This window comes from Alnus glutinosa, chromosome 7, assembly GCF_958979055.1.
Source record: "Alnus glutinosa chromosome 7, dhAlnGlut1.1, whole genome shotgun sequence".
Taxonomy (NCBI): Eukaryota; Viridiplantae; Streptophyta; class Magnoliopsida; order Fagales; family Betulaceae; genus Alnus; species Alnus glutinosa.
The window spans coordinates 18,841,401-18,847,500 of NC_084892.1; positions in this window are offsets into that span (position 1 = coordinate 18,841,401).

A 6,100-nucleotide genomic window follows, 5' to 3' on the forward strand; every position below is an offset into this window, starting at 1 on the left:
GTTATTAACTTATTCCCTCTTTACCGATTCTCGAGAATGTTTTATGTTATGCTTTTATCTCTTTTCCTTTTCGGTTATAAATCAATTGCTTTTTTTCTTTTCTTTTTACGTGGTGTTGTCTTATCATTGTACTCCGTTCATATTTCAAAAAAAATAAAAATAAAAAAAATAAAAATTAATGACTCCACATGTCGGGAGAGGATGGGTCGTTAGAGACTCCCAACCTTTGTGGCTACCTTTACTGAGGGAGAGGAAGCGGGCGTGGGATAGGTTAGACCCTGTTTGAAATCCCATTTTCCTTTTCCTCCCCTTTGATTTTTTTTTTTTTAATGATTGAAAAATAAGATTGATGTGATATAAAGTTGAAATAATTTATATGGAAAAGTGAAAAAAATTTGTATTGTAGTGAGTTTTTTATTTAAAAAGTAATAAAAAAATATTGATGTGATATAAAAAGTGAAAAAAAATTAAAAATGTTTTGAAATTGATTTTTTTTGGAAGAAGTGAAAAGAAGGGGACGAGAAGGGAGCGGGGCCGAGTCCTCGCAACCACCCTATAGAAGTACGATCAATTTCCCATGGTGAGCCACCTGCAGGGTGAGGTCCCCTACAATGACTCCACACGTCAGGAGAGGATGGGTTGTTAGAGACTCCCCAGCTTTGTGACCACCTCTGCTGGGCGAGAGGATGTGAGCGTGGGATAGGTTAGGGTCCCTTGCAACCACCCTATCGAAGTAGGGTGAATTTCCCATGGTAAACCACCTGTAGGTTGGGGTGAGTGAAAACCCACCTCCCGCACCGCTCGCGGGTTGTCGGTTGGGGTTTTCAAAAACCCTGGAGACCCGCCCCACCCCGCCCCTCCCTGATGAAATAAAACACAAACATAAAAAACCCTACATTTAACCCATTCTGCACTTTAGAATTTTCTCTTCACTCTTCTTCCTCCCCCAAATCTTCCAAATTCTCTGTTCCTCTTCACTCTTCATTGAAATTGAAAACCCAAACATCTAGCCATTCAGCGGCACCCAACCGAGATACAAAGGTTAAAACTTTCAGTGGAAGTGCTAAACTTGCACGCATAAAACCTCTACGTTATTGGGTTGATGTTTTAGAGTTCTTTGACATTGCTATTTGATTGGGTATATATATATATATATATGAAAATTTAAATGATTTCTAATTTAACTGTGTGTGCGCGCGTGCAATGTTTAACAAAATAATGTAAATGCGGAATTTAAATAATACAATTTTTTTGTTAACGAAGTGAAAACTCAATTAAGAAAAAAACCATTTCGAGGCAGCTAAACTCAGGAAATCCACTATCAGAAGACAAAGCTAGTACATAGACAGTAACACTCACATACCCGATGCAGCGATTGTATCTAGCACTTTGACATATAACCCAATGTGAACGCCTCCCAACTAAGTCTTCTATTTGAAGGGGTCTTTTATGGATTCCTTTACCTTAGGGCTACTCTATAAGATAAACTTCAATAACGAGTATAGCAACAACACACAATGACAACGACTTGAGAGCTAGCAAATCTTCACAATTTCTCCCTAAAATATACTCTCTAAGTTATGAAGAATTCAATACCAAATTTTGTAAATAATACATGCCTAGAGGCATCTATTTATAGGCTATAGAAGACCTAAATTGACATTAATTCGGTTTTCTCTAAGCGGCGTCCAGACGGTAGCTGAGAGCGTCCAGACGGACAACTGTGCAATCGACTTTCCATTAGGCGCTCCACGCAATTCCATATTAGGGCCACATCCGGACGATGTTGCCCTAGCGACCGGACGGTTGCACTTCTGCTGTAAGTAATTACCATAATAAGGACCGCGTTCGGACGGTGTTGCCCTAACGTCCGAATGGTTGCAATTCTTCTCCACATCTTGCCTTATCAAGGATAGTGTCCGGACGGATGCAGTTGTCTTCCCATTTCTGTGTTTGAGAAGGAAATCCGATTTCTTGTCGAACTCTGAAGCGTGTCAGGACGCGTTGCCGCGACGTCCAGACGGATGCAACCTTGAACTGTTCAAAACTTTTGGACACTGATGGGCATCTGGGCGCATGACTGGGCCGTCCAGACGGAATCTTAGGATCCGACTTCTCTGAGTTGGAATTTGCACAAAATCTTTTTTGAGCATCTTGAAACACTTTTTTGAAAAGAAGACTCTGAAATAAACTGTATCCCTAATAAAATGGTAACATTACATAAAAGTTTGTCAAACAGAATGCATTCAATCACAAACTAACAAACTTCCCCTTTGGCCATTCTGGGACAAAAATCACTTGACCGGTTTAAAAATACATTTCTAGTCCAAAACAAAAAATACTTCTCCTTTTTGTCTCAAAAGGACAAAGGGTAAAAAGAGAGTAGAGAAAAACCAGCTAAAAAAATACTCCCCCTTTTTGTCTCAAAAGGACAAAGGGTAAAAACAAAGTAGAGAAAAACCAGCTTAAAAATACTCCCACTTAAAGTCTCAGCAAGACAAGGGTAAACCGAGTAAATAAAATCCAGAGTTATAAGATTTTACAAAAATCTAAAACATTAGATTTCATGAGAGTCTGACTACCGAGAGGATTCTGCACTCTCATCAAGGGCTTTTTAGAGACGTCTATCTAAGATTGAACAATGAGCTTCGTGATCAAGCATGGAAAAGGAAGCCCTGTAGAGTGTTCATCTCTCATCTCCAGCATAAGGTTGAGGATGTGCTTACATAAGCAAAAGGGCATCCTCATACACAGAGCATACAAAAACTGAGCCCTTTTCAACACAAGCTCACTTCTACGAACTGTGGGCCAGAGATTATGTAAAACAATTTTCGCAAGTAGCCAGTGCATGGGGGAGAAGGCACCTATCTTAATAAAAGCATGAGCTCGCTCATGGCCCTATGGATAAGCATGAAAGGAATCCCTCAGCAGATCCAATGAAGGAGGCTCTACTACCTCGTTGAAGGGACTAGTGAAAATAGGTAGAACTGGATCATCAATGATGGCACTGATGACTTGAGGATCAATCTGAATGACGTGCCCTTGAACTGAAGTCTGAAGTATGATCCCATGGTCCTCATCCTGAATCACCTCCAGGTACCCATAAAACTCTCTCACTAGCCTTGGATATACTGTGCATGCACATTTGTAAAGATATCCCCAATGATTGTCTCGAATGATCTTAGCAATATAATCCAGGAGAGATACCATAACATCTGCTTTGGCTACATTCCTTTCTAGAATAGCTTGCTTGTTCTCCATTTTTGCTAAGAAGGCAGCTCGAGTTTCTTCTGTCCTTTGTTGGACCCTGGGCTGAGAACTGCCTACAGACATGGTTCTACAAAATAAATATCCACAGAGATGAAGAAAAAAATAATACCAATGAAATTTTATTAATTCCACAGAAAATTTCGGCATTATGACTGTAGTAAAATGGACTTCCCAAATTCTTATGAAATGCAATTAATATCTCAAAACAGTACAGAATATGGAGTCCAATCTCAGCAACAGACAACAATCATCCTCATGCAATTTTTATCATAACAACATCCCAAAATATATTTTAAAAATCTAACAGTTAAAAGAACTGAAAAGACAATAAATGGCATAGCAAAATACCTAAAATGGAGCTAATATGCAGAAAAAGACAAAAGATGATGAAAACTAGTGAGAAGAAATGAGAAAAATGAACTAAACCGCAAAAAATCAAAAGAGAAAATGAGAGAATAGAGGTTGTGCAGTGGCTAGAGAGAAAGAGATGCGGTTTTAAAACTTGTAGGGTATCCATCCAGATGTGCAACTTACCCGTCCAGACGGCCGTTGCCAGATCAGAACTCGACAGAACCGCGCGCGTCCGAACGTGTAACTTAACCATTCGGACGACTGAGCCGCACACGTCTGGACCCAAGAGGAGGACCGTTCGGACGCTTCACACAAAAAAACTGAAACTAGAGGAAAATTTGCAAAAAAAAATATATTTTCCTAAAAATAGCTTCAGAACACGCATGTATAATCAACTAATAACACAGTCAAATAGCATTTCAAAAATATGCAAAGATAGATTTGAGAGTTAAGTATTCAATAAGCACAAATTTCCTTGTAGATAGAAATTTTAAATAGATTACTCAACTCACAATCGTGTATGTATGAAAGCTTTCTCAATAAGGTATGAAGTTTGCTGAAATGACTTAAAGCAATTGAATTTATAAACAAGAGAGAAAACCAATGGTAGATCAGTCAAAAGTCAAACCTTATTTTACTAGGGCCTAGCCACACTCATCTGATACACTCCCTTTAAATTGCAACACTTTTCTTTTACTTAGTCTTTTAGTGATCGTCTATTTTCGCAATGATTTAGTCACTGACTGTTTATATAGGGACAAGTTTAAGAATAGATTTATAGCACAATAAGCAATCGATCTTTTTATTTTTCCATATTTATTAATTTTTTTTTCACTTGGTGCTGCAACCTAGAAAGAATGCCAGAATTTATAGGTTCTAGGTTCAACTAGCGAGTTGGTCAATTTTGACCATCTTATAAAAAAAAATCTCTCTCATAAGAATCTTCAAAAGCAAAAAGTCAGAGAGAAAAAAAAATGTACCTTAGGGGAGCTTTGGATAGTGCACAAATGAGAAAGGTAACTATCTAGCATAAAGAAGCAGCAGGAAAACTTAGCCAATCTCAGACTCATGATCTCAAGCATATATAAGCATAAACCGTCAAAGCACAATGAACTGAGATATCAGATTAACAAACATGAGATAGCTGAAAAACTGGTGTACTCTAGGCAACCAAAAATAAAACCTTTACTTTTAAAAATACATTCAGTAGTGCAAGTAAGGGTCGATCCCACGGAGAGTATTTAGCCTAGTTTTATGCTACGTGAACAAGGATGGGGGGCTTTGAGTATAACAAAAACAATTTTAAGAAGAACAAGAACAACTAAGGAACAATTCAAATTAAAGTATAAATCAAAAGAACAAACATTGGTCTAAGTCAACATCCACCATCGGAATTTTACAACTGATCATCAATGCAAGTATATATTAATTCATTCTTTGAATATTTACCGTTATAACTATTCTCCTATCTCTCCTTTGTCACAGTTAATTAGAAAACAAGCGATCTAATTAACCCTAACTACTAAACAACCCAAGACAAGCGCTAAAGGTTTAATCTAGTAGTAGCCTTGAGAATTAGAGAGATCGATGAAGCTAAACAACACAAGCACAAGCGGTTGCATTTAATTTCATCGAGCGTTCTTCCTAAGATCTAATAATTTCTGACGTAGCAAATCATTAGATCTTAGTTGCTTCACAAATTAGAGGGATCAAACAATTACAGATTTGATATCTAACCCAGCAGTAGATTGCAACGAATAATAAATTAGTAGGCCTACTAGTAATTAAACGAGATAATCATGAAAATAAGCACAGATGAACATCTGATACTCAAAGCATAAATTGAACAATAAAAACAAATTAGATCTCACAGTTTTATTGATTCCGAGGCTTCCGTTTCCTTCGACCAATTATGAAAGTTTAGCCGCGTAGGGCCATTATTAAAACTCAAAGGAGAAGTTAGAGAAGAGGGAAGATGATCATCTTCTTTTAGTCTGATGATTCTCCCCCTTTATACACGTTCATCCCTCATATTAGAAGCCTACAAAATCTCCTAAAAATATTCTAAATCTTATCTCCGAAAGATATTCTAAATCTTATCCTAAAATAATAATATCCAAATTTGACTAATTAAGGAAAATATTGAAAAAAAAATGAACTCCTAATATAACTAGGAAGGTGGTATTTTCAGCTGGACTTTCGTGCACCAGATCAGAAAACTTTCGCAAATAGACTGCGTATTATAATGTCAACTTCAAGCCCAATTTCGACCTTGATGCAGTCAGTATCTCTCAAAACTTAAAGCATGAAAGTTGTATAGCTTTTTCTTGGTGTTCCATAGCATATTGAATCATCTGAATCGAAGCTCGGATGAAAGAGTTATGCCCAGATTACGAAGTGATGTTGAAACTGTCCAAAATCGTCCAATTAGCTTTGTTTTGCATTTGACGCCTCCATTTGCACCCTAAATCAAAATGAA